General features: G+C 34.8%; 1 pseudogene; it reads right to left on the reverse strand.

The window, feature by feature from the left end:
* Positions 1 to 612, reverse strand: part of LOC112100732 — a 1208-nt pseudogene extending 596 nt beyond the window's left edge.
* Between the last annotated feature and the right edge of the window lie 17633 nt (positions 613 to 18245).

An 18245-nucleotide genomic window follows, 5' to 3' on the forward strand; every position in this document is an offset into this window, starting at 1 on the left:
GCTAGGGAGATTTTCAGCCAGGCTTCTGCTTGCAGCTGTTGAGTCTCTTCTACCAAGCTTAACTGTCCATGATGGTCCTCCAACTTGTAATTAATATTTTCAAATTAATTAATTAACCAGAACTAACAATGAATTATATATCAAGATTAATAGCACAGAACGGCATCGGCTTATCACTGTTTCTGTTAGCACTATGTCTCTTATTGTTTTAATCTTGTAGAAAATTAATGATGATTTACTCACAGCGAAAGAAGCATCACGGGCTGCAACAGCAACGATATCAGCGCATGAAACAACTCTAGGGCCAACTCTCTCCAGTTGAGACTTGGCACTATCTATAATATCGAACCCTCTAGCTGATTTAAAATTTGGAAGTGCATTTTTCTCGCTGTCAATGGAGGAGGAATCGTCCAACAAAATGAACGCGTCACAACCTTGAACGAAGCAATCATGAAAATGGAGGCGAATGAGGGATGCCGCCATCCTACGCTCTCGTGAAACAGCATTTCTAATGCCCATTCGGATTGTGTTGAGGGCACTTGGGCAAGTGGCATCGTAGAATGTTGGTGAGAGTTGTGCTTCACATTGCGTAGAGATAATCAACAACAACATGGAGACAATAATTGTACACGTAAACTTATTTGTTTCAGAAAGAGAAGCCATTTTAGGTGCTATCTATCTAGCTTCTTGCAAGTAGCTAATGAGTAAATGGATTAACTGTTATCTCGAGTATTGAAAGATGATGAAGAAGAAGCTCAATCGTTGCATGGTATTTATTGTGCTGGCTATTCTTTTCTCTTTGACATTGATACTCGTTTCAGTTTTGGTCCATTTTGGCAGCTTCATGCATATATGATGATAATAAAGAAAAACCTAAACATATCTTATTACTATTTCAGCCTCATCCATGACTGCTGCTAGCTGTGTTTAGAGCAAATCAGATATTTGCTTGGATCCATTAATACATAAGGGAAAGATTCGTGCTTTTATATTCTGTTCATATGTTCCCCTGTGAACTATTCAACTCGGAAATCATAGAAATCGTTAAGAGACTGGGTTACAGCTAATGTAATTACCCAATGTTGACTTTAGATTTTTATATTTTAAAGAAAAAAGGAGTGAAAATTTTATGAATTTATTTTGTTAATGCACGGCCAAATGCCAACAGTCAACCCTGTTTATTCATGTTTTATATATATATTCTCAACTAAACACAAATTTCTTACAGACGTCTATTTTTACAATGTTGGTGTAAAAGGTTTCACAATATTATAAACTTTGTATCCGCACATAATTTCATACAGGCATCCCCATTAGGGAAGCCCCCCCCCCCCCCCCCCCTCTCCTCTCTCTTTCTCTCTCTCTCTATACACATATATAAAAATTTTCTAACTCGAATATAAAATTCAGAACGAGTTGACAACTCCATGAATAAAATTTTTTAAAATTATAAATTTTTTGATAACGTTGTAAAAATATGTTCACACAGTTGTCAATTTGTCCCAAATTTTATAAAATTTGGGCTTCTGGACCTGTTAATGATTCTCTCTCTATGTACATGTATCGATATATAGAGTCAAATAAGAGTTTACATGCTATAAGAGATTAATTTATTTAGTCATTGTTAGTTTTGGTAGCATAAACAAACTCGGTTTTAGAGTTGGCATGCAAATAATTAAGCTTCTCTTACAACTCGATCTTAGTTTTTTGGACAATAGCTTTTTCATGGATTATGGTATGTTATTATTAACTGTGTATAAGTTTTTGTTTTGGATGATCGTATTTTTTATTTATACTGAGTGATGACATCTTAAAAAATAAAGTTATTTGAATACACTCAATCAGGCCATTAGAGAGTAGGAAAATCATATAATCTTCATACATGCTTTAAAATGAACTTCACACGTGGGGTTGCTATAAAATCACTATTGGATATCTAAAATAAAGTATAGTCATGATTAATTATTCCTTTATACCAAATGCTTAAAGTAATTAATTGATAGAAAAAACATCACACATTGGCTTATGGAGCTACTAATATAAATTTTACACAACTCTCAATTTTTGAGCTAATTTTTTTAAGTATATATGCTGGCGATGCACTTATATATTTAAAATTAATTAATTTTAGTGAGAGCAACAAGAGATTCTCTAAGAAAAGTCATTTTTTTTTTAAATTTAACGCATGCAAACTAATGAGACACGAAATCAGGATAAAGAGGTCACTCTTTACCATTAAGGCCGGACTCAGTCTCAAAATTGAGGCCGATATGTGCCGGGAATTTATCATGGAGGATTGGGAATTTTACCAACTCAACTCTCCAAAAAGACAATCACACATATTACCGACTTTTGGAATTTTCTTCATGTTTTATGGGAAGACTTTTTTATAAGTCAAATTCAAAAGTGGAGTACAGTAGTTAAGAGACTCGGAATCTAACTACGGAAAGCTTCAAGACTAAAATGAATTGCCGCGGTTTCTTATATTACATGCTATCAACTTGTGCCCCCAGAACAACAACTGCTGAAATGATCTAATTAATTTATTACTTTCGTTTACAATTATACGAACAAATATATATTATCTTTTTTTTAATTACAAAATATATAATATACATAAAAGCACGCGCGCGCACACACATATTTTAAATAAAAAGGTTGGATAAATTGGAAAATTTATTAATAAAAGGCTAAACACCCAATCAGGGGTCACTACAAAAAAAAAAGGTTATTTCCGAGGGGACATGCCCTTGAAAATATTCATATACCCTCAAGAATATTCATATACCGGGTAATTTTTAAAAACCTCCCCTGAGGTTTGGGCTTGTTGCAAGTAGATGACGAGAATTGATTTGTTTGTAAAAAACCCCCTACCGTCAGTTAAGTTTAACATTGACCGTTAGTTGACCGTGCAAAGACAATATTACCCTTAACAATAGTTTATAAACGAAAATAACTAAAAAAAAAACCAAAATTATTAGCTATTTTACACTTTTTAAATTATTAATATTTTCTTAAAGTTCTTATAAAAAATTAAAATTAAAAAATCCTCTTTAAATTATTGATATTTCCTTAAAATTCCTACAAGAAAGATAAAATTAAAAATTTAAAAATGAAATAGTCATAATCTTTACCTATGATATTGTAAATTTTTAGAATTGACAAGGATAAAATTGTCAAAAAATAGGGTTTGTGCTTTTTGCACCAATAATTTTGGTTTTTTTTAGTTATTTTTGTTTACAAACTATTGTTAAGGGTAATATTGTCTTTGCACGGTCAACTAACGGTCAATGTTAAACTTAACTGACGGTAGGGGGTTTTTTACAAATAAATCAATTCTCGCCATCTACTTGCAACAAGCCCAAACCTCAGGGGAGGTTTTTAAAAATTACCCTTCATATACCCTCGGAAAAATTCATTTCAAACAGAACACGTAGGATTAAGTCACATAGAAAAAGTACAATTTTCGATGAGTTGTTGGAACAAAAAATCCTTTTTTGATGGCACTGCTGTCGGAAATGACATTAACTGCCATCAGAAATAGTCTATTAAAAAGGTCTAGCTATGGTGCAACTGTGGTACCATACCACAGCTGCACCTAACCATTGAATTCAGCTATAGTACATGTGTGCAGTTAAATCTAATGGCTAGGTGCAGCTGTGGTATGGTACCACAGTTGCACCATAGTTATGTCCCCATTAAAAATCAAATAATTACACATTTCAACTAAATTTGTACTTTGTATCCCTTTTTTCAGTCTTTTCTTTACTAGCAAAAATACGACTGATCCATCTGTTTTGATCTAGAACGAAAATGAGAAGCATGAGTTTATCATTATACTACACCACATTCAACGAGCTATTTTAACCATGCTAAATGTTAGGTTGATCTTGACCTATCAATACAAGCTCAGGTTGTTTTAACCGGGCTCTGTTCTAAGTCTAAAGAGATTTCCAAGTACTGCTATTTGGAGATTTTCACAAATATTCCAATTTCTACTATATTTTTTGCTCTATTAATAGCTTATACATTGCTCACAAGCATCAAGTTATTCTAAAAGATATTATAGCTAGAAGAAGAAGACAAGATTGTTTGGCTTATGAATAATTTACCTTAGGAATCTATCTTGAACACCAGATATACCAACACCATAACCAATATAATAATTCCAATTCTCACTGGAAGGCAAATGCAAAAACTATATTTAGGAATATATTGTAAATACAGAGCTACAAAGCAAAGTTTATCCAATGTGGATGCTTAAACCTAAGAAAAATCCATCTTTGAGACTTTTAATAAGTACTATAGACATTTTGCAGGTTTTGAATAAATTCGCTCAAATTACTAAAGATGCCAGATTCTATAATAAACTTCTATATTTCTTACGCAATGTCCCATCTTAAGAAAACTTATATAATGTACACAGATTCTTCTTCATAGTCTGCCATTAGGACTTAAAGACTCACTTGCGCATAATCTACAATGACCAAAGAGCTGGAAGATTTCATATTAAACCTGAGTTTTCTATAATGAACATCGCAAAAAGACAAATTAGTTAGCATTGTTCTCTTCCTGAGTTTTTGCAGCAACCAAACATAGCACTAAAATAATTGTTTATATTGAAAATATTATTCAAATAAACTTAAATAATTTTTAAAAATCACAATTAGCTAACACAATCAGCACTGAGCACAGAAATTAGCGCATGCGATTTCAACAATCCAGCATACATTGGATAGAGAGAATAACAATTAAATTTAACTTATTCAGATTAACAATTAAAATAGAGACTTATGATTCATTAAATTAAGAAGAGAAATTGCTAAAATTTATATCACTAGCATCGCATCTCAAATTGAATACATCTGAGCCCGTCTAGTTAGTGCGGAGTCTAAAGACAGGAAATCAGGCCCCATTCCCGTTTTCAACTACGGGCATTGCAAAGTTCAAAATTCATATCATAGTTTAACCAATAGAGGAATTGATTTCCAGTAAACATCATCAAAGCACAGCATTTAATTATTTCTATCTTAAAATCAAGACCGCTCAACCAAACAATGGTACCTTCCAAGACACCTAGTATATATATATAGGCATCCATTGATTGATAGTTTGAATTTAATTAATAAATCAACTTCAGGTGTCATGTTTCCAAATTATCTAGAATAACAATTAACTAGATATGTCAGGACTTATTAAAAATTTTGCTCAAAATATATTGAAAAGATCAAATCTTATTATTTTCTACCTGCTGTCATGTCTCTCCGATGTCAAATCATGCCCTAGAACAACTCTTCTGCTTTCCTCGCCCATTTTTCTTCTTTTTGCTGCTTGACGTTAATACAAAGCCAAATGAAAAGTAAATTTTGGTCATTTTAAATTGAATTTAATTGTCAATTGTTATGTTCATCAATTATGTTGTGATAATTTTATTGTACCCCCAAGTACGTAAATTTATTATAATACAGATTTGTAGTGACGAGTGTTGATCCCATGAAAAGGTAAATTTAATTATGTGTAAAGTTAATTTTCTAAGTTCATATGTGTATTGATCAGAAGTGATTTCTTTATCTTAAAATTTAAAATAAAATAGTAAAAATAAATTAAAGATGAAACTGTGCAAATGAGGTGCTGCAATCTCTAGATTCACACTCAACACTTGACCATGGGTTTAATATACATTTTTAGTTCCAATTAATTTATGAGAGGGTATTTCCAATCTTCATAATCCTCACTCTAGTATATGTGGTATCAAGCACTTATTGTGCTAAAGGATAATGATCTTCCGCTAAATGTGGTGTCAAGAACAGGTTGTGTCGGATGATAATTGATGTCGAAGAGAAAAGTGAAGCATGCAAATCCATGGGAGCATGAAAAAAATTAATTAAAGTGGAAGCATGGAGGATGGGAGCATGGAGCATGAGAGCATGAGGAAGAATTGATTAAAGTAGAAAGAATGGAGCATGGAGCATGGAGCATGGGAGCATAGAATTAATTAAAGTGGAAGCATGAAGAATGGAGCATGGGAGCATGAAAAGGAACCAGAAACTAGGGACCAAGAACCAGGGAAAGTCAAAAGTCATAGGAACCAAGAACTAAGAAAAGTCAAAAGTCACGTAAATTCACGTGAATAATAAAAGATACACGTCATTTTACACGAAAAGTGGAAAGCATGAAAAGTCATGTCCAGGAACTAGGAACCAAGAACCAAAGTATGGAAAAGCAAAAAATAAAAGGAAACATGGCATGCAGGAAACAATGGAAGCAATGCGTAACCAGAAATGTAAAAAGAAAAATCTAGAAGCTTCGGAAACCTACATCAAGAAGGAGACGAAAATAGACTCTAAATAAAATTCTAATTAAGTAGAAAAAGTCGACCAAATTAAGAAATTAGTGAAGACTTAAGATACTAAAAAATTGTATTATAAATAGAGAGCTCTAGAGGTATAGAGGACAAGCAAAAACAATTCAAAATGTGAGTAGCAAGAAAGAAAAACTCCAATGTAATCATTGTTCAATTGTGGAATTTGCTCTCTTGACTCCGTGGATATAGGCCAAGCACTGAACCATGTAAATCTTGGTGTTTCGCTCTTTATTTCGTCTCATTTATTTAATTTTCTGGTTCACCAAAAATTAGCATCAATAAATTGGCGTCGTCTGTGGGGAAGATATATTAATTGTAAATAAAAAATTGCTCAACTCAAAATCATAAGCCAACGTAGTCATCGTAACCATGGGTTACCGCGAGTCCCAAGCTCCCCAAGGAGGCAGCGTAGCAATGCAGCAAGTGGCTGTTCTGACACAAAACAAGAATTTGGTGCTCCAGTTATAGAGGATCAAATGAATCGTGGATCTGACTCGCCAGTGGAGGAGCAACAGTAGCATGACCAATATCTTGATTAACATGGTCATGAAAGGGAAAGATCTCAAGATGGCTCACGAGTCAGGAGCCATGCCAGTCATGTTAATTGTGAAAAAGTCGATCTTCGACAAGCATTGAACACTAGAGACCTACAGGAGAGATTAAATGAAAAATGCCAGTCTAGAATCTAATCCAAAAGGTGTGAACATGTTGAGTCTAGTGCTGACTCAGCAGGCTTGTAGGTAGAGTGAAGAAAGCTCAAGAAAATAATAGATGATAGAAAGAAAACTTCTATTAGACCACACATGGAGGAGATAAAACCTCATTTCACTAAAGACATATTGGATGCACCACTTCCTCTAAAGTTTAAGATGCTCCAAATAAAATATATAGAGGGGAAAGAGATCCGACAGAACATCTAGAGACATACAAGTCTTGGATGGAGCTTTAGGAAGCATAAAGAGCAGCTATGTGTAGGGCATTCTCGCTGACACTCACTGGAGCAGTGCGAAGGTGGTATAGATAGCTAAAACCAAGATCGATTTTCTTATTTGCCCAGCTAAGTCAAATATTTCTTAGCCAATTTGTTAGAGCCAGAGACCATTAGCTTCCTTCAACTCATCTTCTATCGGCTAAGCAAGGGAATGATGAAACTTTGAAAGATTACATTACTTGTTTTAACAAAGAAGCTGTAAGTGTGGAAAACTATAGTGATGCAGTAGCCTTAACTGCCATTATGGCAGGGTTGCAACCAGGGAAATTTCATTACTCGCTCGCAAAAAATACACAAAGAACTTTCACAAAATTATTATTAAGAGCCCAAAAGTATTCTAATGTAGATGAGTTAACTAATGCGAAAAAGAGGGTTGTCCCAAATTCACAAAGAGTAGGAAAAAAGATGAAAAGAAAGGAGGAATAAGTTAAAAACAAAGAAAAAACAAGTAGACCAGAAAATAGAGGTCCAAGGATTCTGTAGAGCAGGTTCCCAGGGTATACGTCGCTTAATTTGCCCAAGGGCAGGTGCTAATGTAAATTAGAAACTTAGATTTACTGCGAAAGCCCAAGGACATCAAGACAATGCCCAATCGAAGGGACTGAAGCAAATATTGCTGATACAACCGAGATCATGGCCACAATATAGAATATTTATTTTTATCTCAAAGAAGAAATAGAATCCTTAATCTAGAGAGGATATTTTAAAGAATTTGTGAGAAAGAATGGTGGACGAGTACGTAATGATGAGATATCCCATAGAAAATAGCACCATCTACAACCGTGCAAGTAGAAAACCAAGACATCGCGGGTGGTGCACCCATAAGGGCCATAATTGGTGGACCTGCAGGTGGAGGAGATTCTAATAGGGCTCAAAAAGCTCGTGCTAGAGAGGCCAGAAACACATCAGGGGTTTTCGTTGTAGATTTAGCTAGTGGACCTTAAAAAGAAGCTAAAATAAGACATAATACCATCACATTTTCACATGAAGAGGCAAGAGGAATACATCAGCCCTATGATGATGCCCTGATCATCTCTATAATCCTGGCAAATAGGAAGGTCTACAGAGTTCTGATAGACAATGAAAGTTCCATAGATATTCTGTATGCAGCAGCGTTTGATAAAATGGAGATAAGAAGAGAAAAATTAAAACTAATACGCACACCTTTAATTGGTTTTGGGGGAGAAAGTTTTGATCCTTTTGGGTAGCATAAAGTTGCTAGTGACTATGAGGGAACCACCCCACCAAGTTATTAAGATGGTAAATTTCTTAATAGTAGAACATCCTTCGGTTTATAATGTCATTTTGGGAAGACCAGCTTTAATCATGTTCTTAGCAATAACTTTAACTTACCATTTGATGGTAAAGTTTCCAATAGAAGAAGGAGTTGGAGTTTTAAGAGTTGATCATGAGGAGTCTAGAAAATGCTATGCTATAGCTTTGAGAGGCAGGATGGACAAACATGACAACCTACAGAGTATGCTTGACCCAAGGGGAAAAAAGCTAAGTAAAAAGGTTCGCCAGTATAAGAATCAGACACTATCCAATTACATTAAGGAGATCAAAGTATGTGCACTCGAGTTGGCCAATTGCTGAATCTAGAGCTGCATGTACAACTTAAAAGTTTCCTTAAAGCAAACTCTGATGTATTCGCATAGTCCCATGAAGACATGCTTGGTATAAATCCTGAAGTAATAACCCATCAACTGAATGTCAATTCGGGTTCCAAAACAGTGCGGCAAAAAATGAGGTCTTTTAATCTAGAAAGATTTGAAGCAATTGCTGAAGAAATTGATAAGCTGCTAAAAGTAGGATTTATTAGAGAAGTGCATTACCCTACCTGGATAGCTAATATAGTAATGGTGAAAAAACCAAATGGAAAGTGAAGGATTTGCATAGACTTTACTGACTTGAACAAAGCGTGCCCCAAGGATAGTTTTCCTTTACCCAAAATCGACTAGCTATTTAACGCAACCGCATGGCATGAATTACTCACATTTATAGATGCATACTTAGGTTATAACCAAATTTAAATGCATCATTCAGATATGGAGAAAACAACATTCATTACAAATAAAGGTTTATATTGTTATAATGTAATGCCTTTGGGGTTGAAAAATGCTGGAGCAACCTATCAAAGGTTGGTCAACAAGATATTTGCTGGACATATTAGAAGGAATATGGAAGTTTATGTAGATGACATGCTTGTTAAAAGCAAGAAAATGAAGGACCACGTTACAGACCTGGAGGAAGTTTTCAAAATTCTAAAACATTTTAACATGAAACTTAATTTGAGTAAATGTGCTTTTGGAGTATCTTTCGAAAAATTCTTAGGATTTATGGTTTGTCAATGAGGAATTAAAGCTAATCTAGAGAAAATTCAAGCTCTATAGGATATAGAGTCACCAAAAACAATAAAAGAGGTCCAAAGATTAATAGTGAGGGTTGCTGCTTTGAGTCGCTTTATTTCACGAGCAACAGATAAATGCTTGCCATTCTTTAAAACTCTCCATGGGGGAAAAAATCTAGTGTAGACAGATGAATGCAAGAAAGCATTCCATGAATTGAAAAAGTACATGGGCAATCCTCTAATTCTTTTTAAACCGATATCAAGGGAAAACCTGTATATTTACCTAACTATGTCAGACTCAACAGTAAGTTCAGTATTAATAAGAGAGGAATATATAGTGCAAAAACTTATCTACTACGTGGGTCATGCACTATTAAATGCTAAAACGAGATACTAATGATAGAGAAAATGGCCCTGGCATTGGTGATCTCTGCTAAGAAGTTAAGGACTTATTTTCAAGCCCACACTATAGTGGTGCTGACAAATCAACCCCTTAAACAAGTCATGCAAAAACCAGAAGCGTTAGGAAGATTAGTCCAATGGGCTGTATAACTGGAAGAGCATAATATTCAATATCAGCTTAGAACGACAATTAAAAGACAAAATGTTGCATATTTTATGGTAGAATTTACTAGTAATCGACTCAGAAAATAAAGAATTAACTTAGGAGCTTTGTTGGTCTGGAAGTTGTATGTGGACGGATCATCAAATCGATAAGGAGCATACATGAAAAGACCAAGCTTCTAGTTGCCCTAATTATAAGCTATAAAAGAAGCATACATGAAAAGAAAAAAGAGAGCCGGCAGTAAAGAAAAACAATAGAGAAAAACCAAAATGAAAACAAATATTAAAAGAGATTTGAGAGTTGCAATAAAGGATTCAAGGATAAAACAATGGAGACATCAAAAAGACCAAGCAAAACTCAATTCTTCTTCTTATTTTCTTATTTTTATTTCTTTATGGGAATATATTTGATGGTTAAACCTATTTTTGTTTTTGTTCTATCGCAAATCACGAACTAAATTTTATTATGATTGAATGATAAACAAGCTTAATGGATGTTTGACTGATATGTACGTGTTGCTCAGAATTTGTTGCAGCATTTTGTCCTCATTTTATTTATTGCAATTTTTTATTTTGGCTGACCACCCATTTAGTGGATACTAACTAAAAAATAGTCTAAAAAATGTCTAGTTTAGTGGAATAAATTAAAACATTACATGGTTTTAGATCGGGTTTCCCAAGTTGAGTTAATCTCTATTTGAATAGGGCCATGCTTGACCTAAAATTTATGAAGAACTAGATATAGGGATTTACCTTGTAGGGTAATTGGAACCTAGAACGCATAATGTTATATCTCATGCTAGCGTAACAACTAGTCCTTGTTGGTTGCATTTAGATATAAGATATCCAACAGGCAACAATTGAGGATGCATAAGGGATTCTACCCAGAGTTGTAGTATATGTTGTAGCGACAGGATCTTAGTTGCCAAAGTAGTCAATACCATTAATTCGTTAACACAAATATTTTTTTATCATTGATTTTGATGATAACAAACTTGATTAAGAGATTAATCTTTTAAAAGCTCAAAATAATTTTGATAATAACAAATATTGTTTAAAATCCTATAAATGGATTTATTTTGACAAGTTTTATGAAGTGTTTTTATAAAGATTTGGAGACAAACTGTTATTTTGTAAAAATAGTTCACTGCAGTAGTTTCTGTGGAAAACGGCGTACCGACAAGTTTAATAAACGGCTCGCCGAGATCAATCAGAATTGAAGATTAGTCTCTGGACCTAAACGGCGATCCCACAAGTTTAATAAACGGCTCGCCGAGATCAATCCGAATTGCAGATTAGTCTCTGGACCTAAACCACGATTCGACAAGTTTAATAAACGGCTCACTGAGATCAAACAGAACTGAAGGTTAGCCTCTGGACCTAAATGGTGATCCAACATCTAGATAACGACGATCCGATAATTTGAAAAATCAGCCCAACGATCATATTGATCAGTCAAACGGCGATTCAACATCTAGTTAACGGTGATCCGACAGTGTGCAGAAAGTCAATAACGACTAGTTTTTAGCTCCACCTATAAATAAGCCCATTCAAATTCAAACAAGATCTAATCACAACACTACTATTAAGTTTATACTTGAGAATACAATCTTCATAGAGCTTTGAACACATTCTTGCTTCATCTATTCACATATTGGGCATCATTTTGTAATCTTAACTATTGTGAGAGGCAAAACAAATTTGTAATATTTTATTTTGAGTGATTGTGAGTGTTGGGATACACTTGGGTTAAGGGATTGGGATAATCTCTTGTTGTAAAGGTTATTGACACCTTGGAAGTCAAGTGTAAGCATTCAAAGCCTTGGAGGCTTGCTTAGTGGAATCCTCAAGCCCGGAAAGCTTGGAGGCGTGGACGTAGGCGAGGTTGGCCGAACCACGTAAAAATCTCTATGTTTGCATCTCTCTTCCCTTATCATTTTATATTTTGATTAACTTATTTGTTATTTCTTTGAATTTGTTCTATATTTGCATTAAGTTTTTCTTTATAAATTGAATAATTTTTAGAATTCCAATTCACCCCCCTCTTGGGTTGCATAACTAGAATTTCATTTGGTATCAGAGCCTTGTTCTCTTGTTAGGACTTAAGCATCTAGAGTAAAAGATCCATGGCAACCCTAATTGACTCAACCTTTAGAGAAGGGCAATCCACAACTAAACCACCGTTCTTTGACGGTAATGACTATGCTTATTGAAAACTAGAATGAGAATCTATTTGCAAGCCTTAGATTATGAAATTTGGGAAGTTGTTTATGATGGTCCATTCATGTCTATGTTTAAAGATGAAATAGGAGATGATATTCCTAAACCATTAAGTCAATGGAGTGAGTTAGAAAAGAGAAAAATGTCCCTAAACTCCAAGGGAATGAATGCTTTGTTTTGTGCTCTTGATAAGAAAGAATTCCATAGAGTATCTAGTTGTGAAAGTGCACAAGAAAAATGGAATAAACTTGAAGTTGTGTATGAAGGGGCAAATCAAGTTAAAGAGACTGAAATTAGTATATACACTTGTCAATATGAGTTGTTCCAAGTGGAACAAAATGAAAATGTGTATACTATGTATACTAGATTTACGGACATAGTGAACACACTAGGTGCCTTAGGAAAGACCTTCTCAAATAGCGAGAAAGTTAAGAAAATCATTAGGTCACTTCCAAAAGAATGGAGACCTAAAATAATCGCCATTGAAGAGGCCAAAAATTTAAATACTTTACCTCTTGATGATTTAATTGGTTCTCTTATTTCATATGAAGAAGACTTAGCAGTAGAAAAAGAGAATGAGGAGAAGAAGAAAAGCATTGCTCTCAAGGCTTCAAAATATGAGAGTGATGGAGATAGTGAATCGGATGATGAAGAGTTAGCCATACTAGCAAGGAGGTTCAGAAAGTTTTTCAAGAAAACTGGAGAGCGAAGAAAATTCAGAAACTTCAAGAACTAAAGGGAGAAGAAAGAGGTGATCACATGCTATGAGTGTAAGAAGCCTGGCTATATAAGATCGGAGTGCCCAATCAACAAACTCAAGAATAAAGCCATGGTTGCAACTTGGGATGATAGCGAGGAAGATTCAAGTGATAAAGAAGGGTCGCAAGATGCATCAAACTTAGCGCTTATAGCAATAGGAGAGGATGATAATCTTAATGAGGTAAGTGATCCTACCTATGATGAATTGTATGGTGCTTTTAAAGAATTGCATAATGAGTTGATGAAGATTGGTAAAAAGAATGTATGTCTTAAAAAGGAAATGGCAAAGCTTAAAAATGAAAATGAATCTTTAAATGCAAAAATTACATGCCTAGAAGTAGAGAACAAAACAATGCATGATGAAATTGCATTATCAAATGAGAAACCTAACATCTCACACGAGCATTTAGAATCACACATAGATGATTTGAAAAATGAAAATGAAACGCTTAAGAAAAAGAGCAATGAGTTGAATAAGATTGTTTTGAAATTTACAAATGGGCAAAAGATGTTGGATAACATTTTTAATTCACAAAAATGTGTGTTTGACAAAAGAGGTATTGGTTATAAACCAAACTTGAAACAAAAATATTATAAAATCTACTTTGTGAAGAGTACGCCTAGTAACAATCAAATTGTTTGTCATTTTTGTAATCAAAATGGTCATATAAAAAGTAGATGTCTAGTAAAAAGAAATGCATATTATGGTATGAAATGTATTTGGGTTCCAAAAGGAATCACTACTAACTCTCAAGGGACCAAAAAGCTTTGGGTACCTAAAACTTGAGATTTTCTTTGTAAGGCTTGAAGAAGAAGAAAATTAAATGGTACTTGGACAGTGGTTGTTCAAGGCACATGACCGAAAACTATGCACGGTTCTCAAGCTTCACCAAAATTGAAAATGGTGGAGAAGTATCTTTTGGAGACAATTCAAAAGGAAAGATTCTTAGAATTGGAAATATTGATGAAGAGTTACAAGAAGAACCATCAAAGGATAATCAAGAGGATGAACAAGAAGAGCAAACAAATATGGAGCAATATAAAGGTATTTCTCAAGCACTCCCCAAGGAGTGGAGGTATGTTTCTTCTCACCCTAAAGATGTAATTTTAGGAGATCCCTCACGAGGTGTTACAGCTAGATCATCACTTAAAAATACTTGTGAGCATAATGCATTTATTTCTCAAATTGAACCCAAATCCTTTGCGGATGCGGAAAATGATGAATCTTGGATTATGGCAATGTAAAAGCAGTTAAATCAATTTGAACGAAACAATGTGTGGGAATTAGTTCCTAAAATGGAACATCAATCCGTCATAGGTCCTAAATGGGTATTTAGAAATAAGATGGATGAATCCGATGTGGTTGTAAGAAATAAAGCTAGATTAGTAGCTCAAAGTTACAACCAAGAAGAAGGAATTGATTTTGATGAAACGTTTGCACCCGTAGCTAGACTAGAATCAATTAGAATGCCGTTAGCATTTGCTTGTCATAAAGATTTCATTTTATTTCAAATGGATGTGAAAAGTGCTTTCTTAAATGGTTATATTATGGAAGAAGTGTATGTAAAACAACCCCCTGGTTTTGAAAATGAAAAATTTCCAAATCATGTTTATAAGTTGTTTAAAGCTTTATATGGATTACAAAAAGCACCTAGAGCATGGTATGATAGGCTTAAGAATTTCTTGTTAGAAAATGATTTTTCCATAGGTAAAGCGGATACTACTCTCTTTGTTAAACATAAGAACAAAGACATACTTGTTCAAATTTATGTTGATGATATTATTTTTTGTTCTATTAATGAATTGTTGTGCAAAGAGTTTTTATCTTGTATGAGTAATGAATTTGAAATGAGTATGTTGGGAGAGTTGAAGTACTTCCTTGGGCTGTAAATAAAACAAAATGAGGAAGGAATATTCATAAATCAAGCCAATTATATAAGAGATCTACTCAAATGATTCGGCATTGATGACTCAAAGACCAAAAATACACCAATGAGCACAACAACCCAGCTTAACAAAGATGAAAAAGGCAAAGAAGTGGATATCAAAATGTATCGAGGTATGATCGGATCTTTACTTTATTTGACTGCAAGTAGACCCGATATCATGTTTAGTGTATGTTTGTGTGCAAGATTTCAATCATGTCCCAAGGAATCCCATTTGCTTGCTATTAAAAGAATTTTTCGTTATTTGAGTGGAACCATAGATATTGGCCTTTGGTATCCTAGAGGAACTTATATAGATTTAACATGCTATTCGGATGCAGACTTTACCGGTTATAAAGTTGATAGGAAAAGCACTAGTAGAACTTGCCATATCCTAGGTCACTAACTTGTTTCATGGTTTAGTAAGAAACAAAATTCTATTGCACTCTCAACTACTGAGGCTAAATATATAGCTGTATGAAGCTGTTGTGCACAAGCTCTTCGGATGAAACAAACTCTTAGAGACTATGATATTAACCTAGAACAAATTCCTATTAAGTGTGATAATACTAGTGTTATAAATCTTTCAAAGAATCTCATTCAACACTCTTGAACCAAGCATATAGAAATAAGAGATCATTTCTTGAGAGACCATGTTCAAAAGGGAGATATTGCATTAGAATTTATTTCTATGGAAAAATAACTTGCCGAGATTTTTACAAAACTACTTTGCGAAGAACAATTTTCAAAAATTCGGCATGAACTTGGGATGATGAAATTTTCGCATTAACATCTTGATTCATGTTATTGAGTCTATTAAAATTGATTGATTTATGATTTGATGTTTTTAATTTCTATGGAATGTTCAATATACATGTGAAGTGTGTGTATTTTTTAAAAATATTTGAATAAATTGTTAAAATATACATGTTCATGAATTATGCATTGAATTGGCTCTTAAATCATTTTGGATCAATGAAATGATCTTGAAATGTCTTAATTGTTGGCCAAATATTAAAATAAATGTGCGAAATCATACGTTGTAGAAGACGGATTGCCGTTATTTCCATAAACGGCTAACCGTTTTAGGGCAGAAATAATGGGAAGCATTCTGGAAGCTATTGGCAAGCCGTTTAGAAGAAAAATTTTGGGGAACTCTTTGGACTTTGTCGGCTCGCCGATATATCTATAAACGGCTCGCCGATATATCTATAAACGGCTCGCCGATATATCTATAAACGGCTCGCTGATATATCTATAAACGGCTCGCCGATATATCTATAAACGGCTCACCGTCCTGATGAAAACTTTTTGGGAGCTCTCTAGACTCTGTTGACTCGCCGATATCTATATAACGGCTCGCCGTTATATCATGACAAGTGAGCAGTCATTCGTCTTCCTTTCCATTTCGTTCATGCTCTTTTTTTCTCTCTCTCTCCTAAACCGCGGCTGCAACTTCATTTATCTCTCAAATCCATCATTTTTCTTGTCATTTTTCACCAAATTGAAGCATTAAAAACCATCCTTATTATCTTTAGCACCTTTTTAACCGATTAACACTGGTTTTCTCTTCAAAAATTGAAAAATCCCAAATTTCAAACCCTAGAACCAGCCGCACTTCTCTTGCAAAATTTGAACTAAATTTCTTCCATTATCCATCACTTTTCAACTTGTCCTTACTTTTTCATCACTCGAACTTTATTTCTACCAATTCATTTTTCTCCAAACTCATCAATGGCAGAACGACCATAGAGGCATGCTCGAACCAGGCACACTGCTCCGTGTCATTCCAATCCCTCCAGGCCTCCCTCTCAGGACTTCAAGAGCCTCCATTTTTCCACTAACACCTCTGCTCAGCGATTTCGTGACAAATTCATGGGCAAACCGGTAACTCCCTCTTTTTCTCTCAACATTTCAGAGTTTTCGGATATTACCATTTGTGGTCATTCAATTACTCAATTGCTTAGGCATTAGAAGGAAGCCTTAAGTATAGAAGAGCCCATTTATGAAAATCTAGTCTGTGTCTTTTATTCAAATATTGAACTCTCCTCTACTCGTCGTATTGAACTTTATACTTATGTTGGAGGAATTCACATTGCATTTAATGAGTCTGAATTGTGTAGTATTCTGGGAATTTCTTATGGAGGCTTAAGATCTTTACACCGCTAGGAAAGAACTTGAATTTAGTGAATTCTGTCATGTGGATGGTTTACGGAACATTTGTCGGCGTCGAGATCTTTCCGATGACATCTGTTCTTTATCATTTAGGTCTCAACTCCTCCCTTTCCAGGTTCGAATACTTCATATCATTCTCCAACGCATGGTCACTCCTAGACAGGGTCACACCGATGAGGTAACTAGACTTGATGTTGGTTTATTAGATTCCCTCATCCGTAGACAGCATGTGAGCTTATCCTACACTATCCTTTGTCATATGTTGTCCACACCTCGAGTCTTAAACCAATCCCTTCTATATGGCAGTATCATTATTAAGATCTTGAAATACTTTCGAGTCTCTATCACTGAGCCCATTTATCTCGAGACCTGAAAGCTCGGATGAGAGATTATTTCTACGATTGGATTTTTTAAGAAACGTGAGAAGTGGGAAAAGACAACATCCTCTAAGAATGAAGACACTATGCTTGCACCAGAGGATGATCGTATGTTAAATGATATCTATTCCGTGGATAAGTTACCCGATTTTCGCCTTGGGGCTAGACCGCGTGTCCCTCGCAGAGCAGCAGCAGCATTAGCAGCAACACCAGCAGCAGCATCAACAACAGCTTCTTTTTAGGATGACGAGCCAACCGAGCCCGCTGTCCCTCCTGCAGCATCGACAGTTCCTGCGGATCGCTTTCAGCAACTGTTTGACAACGTGGATTTTCTGTCCCAGCAGTAGCAACTTCAATATGATTTTGTGACCTTTCGACAGCAAATTTCAGATCAACAGATGGAGTTCCTTGCTGGCCAGCACCGCATTCTCGGTTACTTTGGTTATGACCCAGGCAGCTCTTCTTCACAATCCCCATCTTAGTTTTCTGCCTCTCTGATTTTCGCACAGACATCACTCAT

This window comes from Citrus clementina, unplaced genomic scaffold (assembly GCF_000493195.1).
Source record: "Citrus clementina cultivar Clemenules unplaced genomic scaffold, Citrus_clementina_v1.0 scaffold_9, whole genome shotgun sequence".
In the NCBI taxonomy this organism is placed as follows: Eukaryota; Viridiplantae; Streptophyta; class Magnoliopsida; order Sapindales; family Rutaceae; genus Citrus; species Citrus x clementina.